Below are 14,646 nucleotides of genomic sequence, written 5' to 3' on the forward strand. Positions count from 1 at the left end.
CCGGGTCCCAATCCAGTCCAAGGTTCCAGGTCCCAGATCAAGGCTCCGGGTCCCAATCCAAGGCTCCGGGTCCCAGTTCAAGGCTCCGGGTCCCAGTTCAAGGCTCCAGGTACCGGTTCAATGCTGCAGTTCCCAGTCCAGTCCAAAGCTCTGGGTCCCAGTCCAGTCCAAAGCTCCGGGTCCAAATCCAGTCCAAGGCTCCGGGTCCCAGTCCAAGGATCGGGGTCCCAATCCAGTCCAAGGCTCCGGGTCCCAATCCAGTCCAAGTCTCCGGGTCCCAATCCAGCCCAGGACTCCGGGTCACAGCTCAAGGCTCCGGGTCTCAGTCCAAGGCTCCGGGTCCCAATCCAGTCCAAAGCTCCGGGTCCCAATCCAGTCCAAGTCTCCGGGTCCCAATCCAGCCCAAGACTCCGGGTCACAGCTCAAGGCTCCGGGTCCCAGTCCAAGGCTCCGGGTCCCAATCCAGTCCAAAGCTCCGGGCCCCAATCCAGTCTAAGGCTCCGGGTCCCAGTCCAGTCCAAGGCTCCGGTTCCCAGTCCAGTCCAAGGCTCCGGGTCCCAGTCCAGTCCAAGTCTCCGGGTCCCAGTTCAAGGCTCCGGGTCCCAATCCAGTCCAAGGCTCCGGGTCCCAATCCAGTCCAAGGCACCGGGACCCAATCCAGACCAAAGGTCCGGGTCCCAATCGATTCCAAGGCTCCAGGTCCCAGTACATGGCTCCGGGTCACAATTCAAGGCTCCGGGTCTCAATCCGGCTCCGGGTCCTAGTCCAATGCTCTGGGTCCCAGTCCGGTGCAAAGCTCCAGGTCCCAATATAGTCTAAGGCTCCGGGTCCACGTCCAGTCCAACTCTCCGTGTCCCAGTCCAGTCCAAAGCTCCGGGTTCCATTCCAAGGCTCTTGGTACCAATCCAGTCCAAGGCTCCGGATCCCAGTCCAGTCCAAGTATCCGGGTCCCAATCCAGTCCAAGGCTCGGGGTCCTAGTCCGGGCCAAAGCTCCAGGTCCCAGTCCAGTCCAAGGCTCCTGGTCCCAGTCCAGTCCAAGGCTCCGGGTCCCAGTCCAAGGCTCCACGTCCCAGTCCACTACAAGGCTCCGGGTCCCAATCCAGTCCAAGGCTCCAGGTCCCAGTCCAGTCCGCTCTGGATCCCAAACCAGTCCAAGGCTCCAGGTCCCAGTTCATGGCTCCGGGTCACTATTCAAGGCTCCGGGTCTCAATCCAAGGCTCCAGGTCCCAGTCCAAGGCTCTGGGTCCCAGTCCGGTCCAAAGCTCCAGGTCCCAATACAGTCTAAGGCTCCGGGTCCACGTCCAGTCCAATTCTCCGTGTCCCAGTCCAGTCCAAAGCTCCGGGTTCCAGTCCAAGGCTCTTGGTACCAATCCAGTCCAAGGCTCCGGATCCCAGACCAGTCCAAGTATCCGTGTCCCAATCCAGTCCAATGTTCCAGGTCCCAGTTCAAGGCTCCAGGTCCCAATCCAAGGCTCCGGGTCCCAGTCCAAGGCTCTGGGTCCTAGTCCGGGCCAAAGCTCCAGGTACCAGTCCAGTCCAAGGCTCCAGGTCCCAGTCCAGTCCAAGGCTCCGGGTCCCAGTTCAAGTCTCCGGGTCCCAGTTCAAGGCTCCAGGTACCAGTCCAAGGCTCCGGGTCCCAGTCCAGTCCAAGGCTCCGGGTCCCAGTTCAAGTCTCCGGGTCCGAGTTCAAGGCTCCAGGTACCAGTTCAAGGCTCCAGGTCCCAGTCCAGTCCAATGCTCTGGGTCCCAATCCAGTCCAAGGCTCCAGGTCCAAATCCTGTGCAAAGCTCCTGGTCCCAGTCCAAGGCTCTGGGTCCTAGTCCGGTCCAATGCTGCAGGTCCCAGTCCAGCCCAAGGCTCCTGGTCCCAGTTCAAGTCTCCGGGCCCGAGTTCAAGGCTCCAGGTACCGCTTCAATGCTGCAGTTCCCAGTCCAGTCCAAAGCTCCGGGTCCCAATCCAGTCCAAGGCTCCGGGTCCCAGTCCAAGGATCGGGGTCCCAATCCAGTCCAAGGCTCAGGGTCCCAATCCAGTCCAAGTCTCCGGGTCCCAATCCAGCCCAAGACTCCGGGTCACAGCTCAAGGCTCCGGGTCTCAGTCCAAGGCTCCGGGTTCCAATCCAGTCCAAGGCTCCGGGACCCAATCCAGACCAAAGCTTTGCGTCCCAATCCAGACCAAGGCTCCGGGTCACAGTTCAAGGCTCCGGGTCCAAGTCCAAGGCTCAGGGTCCCAGTACAAGGCTCCGGGTCCTAATTCAAGTCTCCAGGTCTCAATCCAAGACACCGGGTCCCAGTCTAAGTCTCGGTGTCCCAGTCCGGTTCAAGGCTCGGTGTCCCAATCGAGTCAAAGGCTCCTGGTCCCAGTCCAGTCCAAGGCTCCGGGTCCCAGTCCAGTCCAAAGCTCCGGGTCCCAGTTCAAGGCTCCAGGTACCAGTCCAAGGCTCCGGGTCCCAGTCCAGTCCAAGGCTCCGGGTCCCAGTTCAAGTCTCCGGGTCCGAGTTCAAGGCTCCAGGTACCAGTTCAAGGCTCCAGGTCCCAGTCCAGTCCAATGCTCTGGGTCCCAATCCAGTCCAAGGCTCCAGGTCCAAATCCTGTGCAAAGCTCCTGGTCCCAGTCCAAGGCTCTGGGTCCTAGTCCGGTCCAATGCTGCAGGTCCCAGTCCAGCCCAAGGCTCCTGGTCCCAGTTCAAGTCTCCGGGCCCGAGTTCAAGGCTCCAGGTACCGCTTCAATGCTGCAGTTCCCAGTCCAGTCCAAAGCTCCGGGTCCCAATCCAGTCCAAGGCTCCAGGTCCCAGTCCAAGGATCGGGGTCCCAATCCAGTCCAAGGCTCCGGGTCCCAATCCAGTCCAAGTCTCCGGGTCCCAATCCAGCCCAAGACTCCGGGTCACAGCTCAAGGCTCCGGGTCTCAGTCCAAGGCTCCGGGTTCCAATCCAGTCCAAGGCTCCGGGACCCAATCCAGACCAAAGCTTTGCGTCCCAATCCAGACCAAGGCTCCGGGTCACAGTTCAAGGCTCCGGGTCCAAGTCCAAGGCTCAGGGTCCCAGTACAAGGCTCCGGGTCCTAATTCAAGTCTCCAGGTCTCAATCCAAGACACCGGGTCCCAGTCTAAGTCTCGGTGTCCCAGTCCGGTTCAAGGCTCGGTGTCCCAATCGAGTCAAAGGCTCCTGGTCCCAGTCCAGTCCAAGGCTCCGGGTCCCAGTCCAGTCCAAAGCTCCGGGTCCCAGTTCAAGGCTCCAGGTACCAGTCCAAGGCTCCGGGTCCCAGTCCAGTCCAAGGCTCCGGGTCCCAGTTCAAGTCTCCGGGTCCGAGTTCAAGGCTCCAGGTACCAGTTCAAGGCTCCAGGTCCCAGTCCAGTCCAATTCTCTGGGTCCCAATCCAGTCCAAGGCTCCAGGTCCAAATCCTGTGCAAAGCTCCTGGTCCCAGTCCAAGGCTCTGGGTCCTAGTCCGGTCCAATGCTGCAGGTCCCAGTCCAGCCCAAGGCTCCTGGTCCCAGTTCAAGTCTCCGGGCCCGAGTTCAAGGCTCCAGGTACCGCTTCAATGCTGCAGTTCCCAGTCCAGTCCAAAGCTCCGGGTCCCAATCCAGTCCAAGGCTCCGGGTCCCAGTCCAAGGATCGGGGTCCCAATCCAGTCCAAGGCTCTGGGTCCCAATCCAGTCCAAGTCTCCGGGTCCCAATCCAGCCCAAGACTCCGGGTCACAGCTCAAGGCTCCGGGTCTCAGTCCAAGGCTCCGGGTCCCAATCCAGTCCAAGGCTCCGGGACCCAATCCAGACCAAAGCTTTGCGTCCCAATCCAGACCAAGGCTCCGGGTCACAGTTCAAGGCTCCGGGTCCAAGTCCAAGGCTCAGGGTCCCAGTACAAGGCTCCGGGTCCTAATTCAAGTCTCCAGGTCTCAATCCAAGACACCGGGTCCCAGTCTAACTCTCGGTGTCCCAGTCCGGTTCAAGGCTCGGTGTCCCAATCGAGTCAAAGGCTCCTGGTCCCAGTCCAGTCCAAGGCTCCGGGTCCCAGTCCAGTCCAAAGCTCCGGGTTCCAGTCCAAGGCTCTTGGTACCAATCCAGTCCAAGGCTCCGGGTCCCAGTCCAGTCCAAGTTTCCGGGTCCCAATCCAGTCCAAGGTTCCAGGTCTCAGATCAAGGATCCAGGTCCCAATCCAAGGCTCCGGGTCCCAGTTCAAGGCTGCAGGTACCAATTCAAGGCTCCGGGTCCCAGTCCAGTCCAAGGCTCAGGGTCCCAGTCCAGTCCAAGTCTCCGGGTCCCAGTTCAAAGCTCCGGGTCCCAGTTCAAGGCTCCAGGTCCCAGTCCAGTCCAAGGCACCGGGTCCCAAACCAGTCGAAGTCTCCGGGTCCCAATCCAGTCCAAGGCTCCGGGTCCCAGTTCAAGGCTCCAGGTACCGGTTCAATGCTGCAGTTCCCAGTCCAGTCCAAAGCTCCGGGTCCCAATCCAGTCCAAGGCTCCGGATCCCAGTCCAAGGATTGGGGTCCCAATCCAGTCCAAGGCTCCGGGTCCTAATCCAGTCCAAGTCTCCGGGTCCCAATCCAGCCCAAGACTCCGGGTCACAGCTCAAGGCTCCGGGTCCCAGTCCAAGGCTCCGGGTCCCAGTTCAAGGCGGCAGGTACCAATTCAAGGCTCCGGGTCCCAGTCCAGTGCAAGGCTCCAGGTCCCAGTCCAGTCTAAGGCTCTGGGACCCAGTCCAAGGCTTTGTTCCCAGTCCAGTGCAAGGCTCCGGGTCCCAATCCAGTCCAAGGCTCTGTTTCCCAGTTCAAGGCTCCAGGTACCAGTTCAAGGCTCCAGGACACAGTCCAGTCCAAGGCTCCAGGTTCCAAACCAGTCGAAGTCTCCGTGTCCCAGTCCAGTCCAATGCTCCGGGTCCCAATCCAGTTCAAGGCTCCAGGTCCCAATCCAAGGCTCTGGGTCCCAGTCCAGTCCAAGGCTCCGGGTCCCAGTTCAAAGCTCCGGGTCCCAGTCCGGTCCAAAGCTCCTGGTCCCAATCTAGTCCAATGCTCCGTGTCCCAGTCCAGTCCAAGGCTCCGGGTCCCAGTTCAAGGCTCCAGGTCCCAGTTCAAGGCTCCAGGTCCCAATCCAAGGCTCCGGGTCCCAGTCCAAGTTTCTGGGTCCTAGTCCGGTCCAAAGCTGCAGGTCCCAGTCCAGCCCAAAGCTCCGGGTCCCAGTTCAAGTCTCCGGGTCCGAGTTCAAGGCTCCAGGTACCAGTTCAAGGCTCCAGGTCCCAGTCCAGTCCAATGCTCTGGTTCCCAATCCAGTCCAAGGCTCCAGGTCCCAATCCAGTCCAAGGCTCCGGGTCACAGTTCAAGGCTCCGGGTCCCAGTTCAAGGCTCCGGGTCCCAGTTCAAGGCTCCAGGTACCGGTTCAATGCTGCAGTTCCCAGTCCAGTTCAAGGCTCCGGGACCCAATCCAGTCCAAGGCTCTGTGTCCTAGTCCGGTCCAAAGCTCCAGGTCCCAGACCAGTCCAAGGCTCCTGGTCCCAGTCCAGTCCAAGGCTCCGGGTCCCAGTCCAAGGTTCCAGGTCCCAGTCCAGTCCAAGGCTCCGGGTCCCAGTCCACTACAAGGCTCCGGTTCCCAATCCAGTGCAAGGCTCCGGGTCCCAATCCAGTCCAAGGGTCCAGGTCCCAATCCAGTCCAATGCTCCGTGTCCCAGTCCAGTCCAAGGCACCGGGTCCCATTCCAAGGCTCCGGGTCCCAATCCAGTCCAAGGCTCTGGGTCCCAATCCAGTCCAAGCCTCCGGGTCCCAGTCCAGTCCAAGGCTCGGTGTCCAAATCCAGTCCAAGGCTCCAGGTCCAAATCCTGTGCAAGGCTCCGGTTCCAAGTCCAAGGCTCCGGGTCCCAGTTCAAGGCTCCGGGTCCCAGTTCAAGGCTCCGGGTCCCAGTTCAAGGCTCCAGGTACCGGTTCAATGCTGCAGTTCCCAGTCCAGTCCAAAGCTCTGGGTCCCAGTCCAGTCCAAAGCTCCGGGTCCAAATCCAGTCCAAGGCTCCGGGTCCCAGTCCAAGGATCGGGGTCCCAATCCAGTCCAAGGCTCCGGGTCCCAATCCAGTCCAAGTCTCCGGGTCCCAATCCAGCCCAAGACTCCGGGTCACAGCTCAAGGCTCCGGGTCCCAGTCCAAGGCTCCGGGTCCCAATCCAGTCCAAAGCTCCGGGTCCCAATCCAGTCCAAGTCTCCAGGTCCCAATCCAGCCCAAGACTCCGGGTCATAGCTCAAGGCTCCGGGTCCCAGTCCAAGGCTCCGAGTCCCAATCCAGTCCAAAGCTCCGGGTCCCAATCCAGTCTAAGGCTCCGGGTCCCAGTCCAGTCCAAGGCTCCGGTTCCCAGTCCAGTCCAAGGCTCCGGGTCCCAGTCCAGTCCAAGTCTCCGGGTCCCAGTTCAAGGCTCCGGGTCCCAATCCAGTCCAAGGCTCCGGGTCCCAATCCAGTCCAAGGCACCGGGACCCAATCCAGACCAAAGGTCCGGGTCCCAATCGATTCCAAGGCTCCAGGTCCCAGTACATGGCTCCGGGTCACAATTCAAGGCTCCGGGTCTCAATCCGGCTCCGGGTCCTAGTCCAATGCTCTGGGTCCCAGTCCGGTGCAAAGCTCCAGGTCCCAATATAGTCTAAGGCTCCGGGTCCACGTCCAGTCCAACTCTCCGTGTCCCAGTCCAGTCCAAAGCTCCGGGTTCCATTCCAAGGCTCTTGGTACCAATCCAGTCCAAGGCTCCGGATCCCAGTCCAGTCCAAGTATCCGGGTCCCAATCCAGTCCAAGGCTCGGGGTCCTAGTCCGGGCCAAAGCTCCAGGTCCCAGTCCAGTCCAAGGCTCCTGGTCCCAGTCCAGTCCAAGGCTCCGGGTCCCAGTCCAAGGCTCCACGTCCCAGTCCACTACAAGGCTCCGGGTCCCAATCCAGTCCAAGGCTCCAGGTCCCAGTCCAGTCCGCTCTGGATCCCAAACCAGTCCAAGGCTCCAGGTCCCAGTTCATGGCTCCGGGTCACTATTCAAGGCTCCGGGTCTCAATCCAAGGCTCCAGGTCCCAGTCCAAGGCTCTGGGTCCCAGTCCGGTCCAAAGCTCCAGGTCCCAATACAGTCTAAGGCTCCGGGTCCACGTCCAGTCCAATTCTCCGTGTCCCAGTCCAGTCCAAAGCTCCGGGTTCCAGTCCAAGGCTCTTGGTACCAATCCAGTCCAAGGCTCCGGATCCCAGACCAGTCCAAGTATCCGTGTCCCAATCCAGTCCAATGTTCCAGGTCCCAGTTCAAGGCTCCGGGTCCCAATCCAAGGCTCCGGGTCCCAGTCCAAGGCTCTGGGTCCTAGTCCGGGCCAAAGCTCCAGGTACCAGTTCAGTCCAAGGCTCCAGGTCCCAGTCCAGTCCAAGGCTCCGGGTCCCAGTTCAAGGCTCCAGGTACCAGTCCAAGGCTCCGGGTCCCAGTCCAGTCCAAGGCTCCGGGTCCCAGTCCAGTCCATGTCTCCGGGTCCCAGTCCAAGGCTCCGGGTCCCAGTTCAAGGCTCCGGGTCCCAGTCCAAGTCTCCGGGTCCCAGTTCAAAGCTCCGGGTCCCAGTTCAAGTCTCCAGGTACCAGTCCAAGGCTCCGGGTCCCAGTCCAGTCCAAGTCTCCGGGTCCCAGTTCAAGGCTCCGGGTCCCAATTCAGTCCAAGGCACCGGGACCCAATCCAGACCAAAGGTCCGGGTCCCAATCCAGCCCAAGGCTCTGGGCCACAGTTCAAGGCTCCGGGTCCCAGTCCCAGTTCATGGCTCCGAGTCACAATTCAAGGCTCCGGGTCTCAATCCAAGGCTCCGGGTCCCAGTCCAAGGCTCTGGGTCCCAGTCCGGTCCAAAGCTCCAGGTCCCAATCCAGTCCAAGGCTCCGGGTCCCAATTCAGTCCAAGGCTCCGGGTCCCAGTCCAGTCCAAGGCTCCGGGTCCCAGTTCAAGGCTGCAGGTACCTATTCAAGGCTCCGGGTCCCAGTCCAGTCCAAGGCTCCAGGTCCCAGTCGAGTCCAAGGCCCCGGGTCCCTGTCCAGTTCAAAGCTCCGGGTCCCAGTTCAAGGCTCCAGGACCCAGTCCAGTCCAAGACTCCGGGTCCAAATCCAGCCCAGTACTCCGGGTAACAGTTCAAGGCTCCGGGTCCCAATTCAGTCCAAGGCACCGGGACCCAATCCAGACCAAAGGTCCGGGTCCCAATCCAGCCCAAGGCTCCGGGTCCCAGTCCAGTCCAAGGCTCCAGGTCCCAGTCGAGTCCAAGGCCCCGGGTCCCTGTCCAGTTCAAAGCTCCGGGTCCCAGTTCAAGGCTCCAGGACCCAGTCCAGTCCAAGACTCCGGGTCCAAATCCAGCCCAGTACTCCGGGTAACAGTTCAAGGCTCCGGGTCCCAATTCAGTCCAAGGCACCGGGACCCAATCCAGACCAAAGGTCCGGGTCCCAATCCAGCCCAAGGCTCCGGGTCCCAGTTCAAGTCTCCGGGTCCGAGTTCAAGGCTCCAGGTCCCAGTCCAGTCCAATGCTCTGGGTCCCAATCCAGTCCAAGGCTCCAGGTCCCAATCCAGTTCAAGGCTCCGGGTCCCAGTTCAAGGCTCCAGGTACCGGTTCAATGCTGCAGTTCCCAGTCCAGTTCAAGGCTCCGGGACCCAATCCAGTCCAAGGTTCTGTGTGCTAGTCCGGTCCAAAGCTCCAGGTCCCAGACCAGTCCAAGGCTCCTGGTCCCAGTCCAGACCAAGGCTCCGGGTCCCAGTCCAAGGCTCCAGGTCCCAGTCCAGTCCAAGGCTCCGGGTCCCAGTCCACTACAAGGCTCCGGGTCCCAATCCAGTGCAAGGCTCCGGGTCCCAATCCAATCCAAGGGTCCAGGTCCCAATCCAGTCCAAGACTCCGGGTCCCAATCCAAGGCTTCAGGTCCCAGTTCAAGGCTCCGGGTCCCAGTTCAAGGCTCCAGGTACCGGATCAAGGCTCTAGGTCCCAGTCCAGTTCAAGACTTCGGGTCCCAATCCAGTGCAAGGCTCCGGGTCCCAATCCAGTCCAAGGCTCCGTTTCCCAGTTCAAGGCTCCAGGTGCCAGTTCAAGGCTCCAGGACACAGTCCAGTCCAAGGCTCCGGGTCCCAATCCAAGGCTCCAGGTCCCAGTTCAGGGCTCCGGTTCCCAGTTCAAGGCTCCAGGTACCGGTTCAAGGCTCTAGGTCTCAGTCCAGTTCAAGGCTCCGGGTCCCAATCCAGACCAAGGCTCCGGGTCCCAATCCAGTCCAAGGCTCCGGGTCCCAGTCCAGTCCAAGGCTCCAGGTCCCAGTCGAGTCCAAGGCACCGGGTCCCAAACCAGTCCAAGGCTCCGGGTCCCAGTCCAGTCCAAGGCTCCGGGTCCCAGTCCAAGGCTCCAGGTCCCAGTCGAGTCCAAGGCTCCGGGTCCCAATCCAGTCCAAGGCTCCGGGTCCCAGTTCAAGGCTGCAGGTACCAATTCAAGGCTCCGGGCCCCAGTCCAGTCCAAGGCTTCAGGTCCCAATCCAGACCAAGGCTCCGGGTCCCAATCCAGTCCAAGGCTCCGGGTCCCAATTCAGTCCAAGGCTCCGGGTCCCAGTCCAGTCCAAGGCTCCAGGTCCCAGTCGAGTCCAAGGCACCGGGTCCCAAACCAGTCGAAGTCTCCGGGTCCCAGTCCAGTTCAAGGCACCAGGTCCCAGTCCAGTCTAAGGCTCTGGGACCCAGTCCAATACTCTGGGTCCCAGTCCAGTGCAAGGCTCTGGGTCCCAATCCAGTCCAAGGCTCCGTTTCCCAGTTCAAGGCTCCGGGTCCCAGTTCAAGGCTGCAGGTACCAATTCAAGGCCCCGGGTCCCTGTCCAGTTCAAAGCTCCGGGTCCCAGTTCAAGGCTCCAGGACCCAGTCCAGTCCAAGACTCCGGGTCCCAATCCAGCCCAGGACTCCGGGTAACAGTTCAAGGCTCCGGGTCCCAATTCAGTCCAAGGCACCGGGACCCAATCCAGACCAAAGGTCCGGGTCCCAATCCAGCCCAAGGCTCTGGGTCCCAGTTCAAGTCTCCGGGTCCGAGTTCAAGGCTCCAGGTCCCAGTCCAGTCCAATGCTCTGGGTCCCAATCCAGTCCAAGGCTCCAGGTCCCAATCCAGTCCAAGGCTCCGGTTCAGAGTTCAAGGCTCCGGGTCCCAGTTCAAGGCTCCGGGTCCCAGTTCAGGGCTCCAGGTACCGGTTCAATGCTGCAGTTCCCAGTCCAGTTCAAGGCTCCGGGACCCAATCCAGTCCAAGGCTCTGTGTGCTAGTCCGGTCCAAAGCTCCAGGTCCCAGACCAGTCCAAGGCTCCTGGTCCCAGTCCAGACCAAGGCTCCGGGTCCCAGTCCAAGGCTCCAGGTCCCAGTCCAGTCCAAGGCTCCGGGTCCCAGTCCACTACAAGGCTCCGGGTCCCAATCCAGTGCAAGTCTCCGGGTCCCAATCCAGTCCAAGGGTCCAGGTCCCAATCCAGTCCAAGACTCCGGGTCCCAATCCAAGGCTCCAGGTCCCAGTTCAAGGCTCCGGGTCCCAGTTCAAGGCTCCAGGTACCGGATCAAGGCTCTAGGTCCCAGTCCAGTTCAAGGCTTCGGGTCCCAATCCAGTGCAAGGCTCCGGGTCCCAATCCAGTCCAAGGCTCCGTTTCCCAGTTCAAGGCTCCAGGTGCCAGTTCAAGGCTCCAGGACACAGTCCAGTCCAAGGCTCCGGGTCCCAATCCAAGGCTCCAGGTCCCAGTTCAGGGCTCCGGTTCCCAGTTCAAGGCTCCAGGTACCGGTTCAAGGCTCTAGGTCTCAGTCCAGTTCAAGGCTCCGGGTCCCAATCCAGTCCAAGGCTCTGGGTCCCAGTTCAAGTCTCCGGGTCCGAGTTCAAGGCTCCAGGTCCCAGTCCAGTCCAATGCTCTGGGTCCCAATCCAGTCCAAGGCTCCAGGTCCCAATCCAGTCCAAGGCTCCGGTTCAGAGTTCAAGGCTCCGGGTCCCAGTTCAAGGCTCCGGGTCCCAGTTCAAGGCTCCAGGTACCGGTTCAATGCTGCAGTTCCCAGTCCAGTTCAAGGCTCCGGGACCCAATCCAGTCCAAGGCTCTGTGTGCTAGTCCGGTCCAAAGCTCCAGGTCCCAGACCAGTCCAAGGCTCCTGGTCCCAGTCCAGACCAAGGCTCCGGGTCCCAGTCCAAGGCTCCAGGTCCCAGTCCAGTCCAAGGCTCCGGGTCCCAGTCCACTACAAGGCTCCGGGTCCCAATCCAGTGCAAGTCTCCGGGTCCCAATCCAGTCCAAGGGTCCAGGTCCCAATCCAGTCCAAGACTCCGGGTCCCAATCCAAGGCTCCAGGTCCCAGTTCAAGGCTCCGGGTCCCAGTTCAAGGCTCCAGGTACCGGATCAAGGCTCTAGGTCCCAGTCCAGTTCAAGGCTTCGGGTCCCAATCCAGTGCAAGGCTCCGGGTCCCAATCCAGTCCAAGGCTCCGTTTCCCAGTTCAAGGCTCCAGGTGCCAGTTCAAGGCTCCAGGACACAGTCCAGTCCAAGGCTCCGGGTCCCAATCCAAGGCTCCAGGTCCCAGTTCAGGGCTCCGGTTCCCAGTTCAAGGCTCCAGGTACCGGTTCAAGGCTCTAGGTCTCAGTCCAGTTCAAGGCTCCGGGTCCCAATCCAGTCCAAGGCTCCGGGTCCCAGTCCAGTCCAAGGCTCCGGGTCCCAGTCCAAGGCTCCAGGTCCCAGTCGAGTCCAAGGCTCCGGGTCCCAATCCAGTCCAAGGCTCCGGGTCCCAGTCCAGTCCAAGGCTCCGGGTCCCAGTTCAAGGCTGCAGGTACCAATTCAAGGCTCCGGGCCCCAGTCCACTCCAAGGCTCAACGTTCCAATCCAGTCCAATGCTCCGGGTACCAATCCAGTCCAAGGCTTCAGGTCCCAATCCAGACCAAGGCTCCGGGTCCCAATCCAGTCCAAGGCTCCGGGTCCCAGTCCAGTCCAAGGCTCCGGGTCCCAGTCCAAGGCTCCAGGTCCCAGTCGAGTCCAAGGCTCCGGGTCCCAATCCAGTCCAAGGCTCCGGGTCCCAGTCCAGTCCAAGGCTCCGGGTCCCAGTTCAAGGCTGCAGGTACCAATTCAAGGCTCCGGGCCCCAGTCCAGTCCAAGGCTCAAGGTTCCAATCCAGTCCAATGCTCCGGGTACCAATCCAGTCCAAGGCTTCAGGTCCCAATCCAGTCCAAGGCTCCGTGTCCCAATCCAAGGCTCCAGGTCCCAGTTCAAGGCTCCGGGTCCCAGTTCAAGGCTCCAGGTACCGGATCAAGGCTCTAGGTCCCAGTCCAGTTCAAGGCTCCGCGTCCCAATCCAGTCCAAGGCTCCGGGTCCCAATTCAGTCCAAGGATCCGGGTCCCAGTCCAGTCCAAGGCTCCGGGTCCCAGTTCAAGGCTGCAGGTACCTATTCAAGGCTCCGGGTCCCAGTCCAGTCCAAGGCTCCAGGTCCCAGTCGAGTCCAAGGCACCGGGTCCCAAACCAGTCGAGGTCTCCGGGTCCCAGTCCAGTTCAAGGCACCAGGTCCCAGTCCAGTCTAAGGCTCTGGGACCCAGTCCAATACTCTGGGTCCCAGTCCAGTGCAAGGCTCTGGGTCCCAATCCAGTCCAAGGCTCCGTTTCCCAGTTCAAGGCTGCAGGTACCAATTCAAGGCCCCGGGTCCCTGTCCAGTTCAAAGCTCCGGGTCCCAGTTCAAGGCTCCAGGACCCAGTCCAGTCCAAAACTCCGGGTCCCAATCCAGCCCAGGACTCCGGGTAACAGTCTAAGGCTCCGGGTCCACGTCCAGTCCAATTCTCCGTGTCCCAGTCCAGTCCAAAGCTCCGGGTTCCAGTCCAAGGCTCTTGGTATCAATCCAGTCCAAGGCTCCGGATCCCAGTCCAGTCCAAGTATCCGGGACCCAATCCAGACCAAAGGTCCGGGTCCCAATCCAGCCCAAGGCTCTGGGCCACAGTTCAAGGCTCCGGGTCCCAGTCCCAGTTCATGGCTCCGGGTCACAATTCAAGGCTCCGGGTCTCAATCCAAGGCTCCGGGTCCCAGTCCAAGGCTCTGGGTCCCAGTCCGGTCCAAAGCTCCAGGTCCCAATCCAGTCCAAGGCTCCGGGTCCCAATTCAGTCCAAGGCTCCGGGTCCCAGTCCAGTCCAAGGCTCCGGGTCCCAGTTCAAGGCTGCAGGTACCTATTCAAGGCTCCGGGTCCCAGTCCAGTCCAAGGCTCCAGGTCCCAGTCGAGTCCAAGGCACCGGGTCCCAGTCCAGTCTAAGGCTCTGGGACCAAGTCCAATACTCTGGGTCCCAGTCCAGTGCAAGGCTCTGGGTCCCAATCCAGTCCAAGGCTCCGTTTCCCAGTTCAAGGCTCCGGGTCCCAGTTCAAGGCTGCAGGTACCAATTCAAGGCCCGGGGTCCCTGTCCAGTTCAAAGCTCCGGGTCCCAGTTCAAGGCTCCAGGACCCAGTCCAGTCCAAGACTCCGGGTCCCAATCCAGCCCAGGACTCCGGGTAACAGTTCAAGGCTCCGGGTCCCAATTCAGTCCAAGGCACCGGGACCCAATCCAGACCAAAGGTCCGGGTCCCAATCCAGCCCAAGGCTCTGGGCCACAGTTCAAGGCTCCGGGTCCCGGTCCCAGTTCATGGCTCCGGGTCACAATTCAAGGCTCCGGGTCTCAATCCAAGGCTCCGGGTCCCAGTCCAAGGCTCTGGGTCCCAGTCCGGTCCAAAGCTCCAGGTCCCAATACAGTCTAAGGCTCCGGGTCCACGTCCAGTCCAATTCTCCGTGTCCCAGTCCAGTCCAAAGCTCCGGGTTCCAGTCCAAGGCTCTTGGTATCAATCCAGTCCAAGGCTCCGGATCCCAGTCCAGTCCAAGTATCCGGGTCCCAATCCAGTCCAATGTTCCAGGTCCCAGTTCAAGGCTCCAGGTCCCAATCCAAGGCTCCAGGTCCCAGTCCAAGGCTCTGGGTCCTAGTCCGGTCCAAAGCTCCAGGTCTCAGACCAGTACAAGGCTCCTGGTCCCAGTCCAAGGCTCTGGGTCCTAGTCCGGGCCAAAGCTCCAGGTCCCAGTCCAGTCCAAGGCTCCTGGTCCCAGTCCAGTCCAAGGCTCCGGGTCCCAGTCCACTCCAAGGCTCCAGGTCCCAGTCGAGTCCAAGGCACCGGGTCCCAAACCAGTCGAAGTCTCCGGGTTCCAGTCCAGTCCAAGGCTCCGAGTCCCAATCCAGTGCAAGGCTCCGGGTCCACGTCCAGTCCAATTCTCCGTGTCCCAGTCCAGTCCAAAGCTCCGGGTTCCAGTCCAAGGCTCTTGGTACCAATCCAGTCCAAAGCTACGGATCCCAGTCCAGTCCAAGGCACTGGGTCCTAGTCCGGTCCAAAGCTGCAGGTCCCAGTCCAGCCCAAGGCTCCGGGTCCCAGTTCAAGTCTCCGGGTCCGAGTTCAAGGCTCCAGGTACCAGTTCAAGGCTCCAGGTCCCAGACCAGTCCAAGGCTCCTGGTCCCAGTCCAAGGCTCTGGGTCCTAGTCCGGGCCAAAGCTCCAGGTCACAGTCCAGTCCAAGGCTCCTGGTCCGAGTCCAGTCCAAGGCTCTGGGTCCCAGTCCACTCCAAGGCTCTGGGTCCCAATCCAAGGCTCCGGGTCCCAGTCCAAGGCTCCGGGTCCCAATCCAGTCCAAGGCTCCGGTTCCCAGTCCAAGGATCGGGGTCCCAATCCAGTCCAAGGCTCCGGGTCCC

Source organism: Hypanus sabinus, chromosome 29, assembly GCF_030144855.1.
Source record: "Hypanus sabinus isolate sHypSab1 chromosome 29, sHypSab1.hap1, whole genome shotgun sequence".
Lineage (NCBI taxonomy): Eukaryota > Metazoa > Chordata > Chondrichthyes > Myliobatiformes > Dasyatidae > Hypanus > Hypanus sabinus.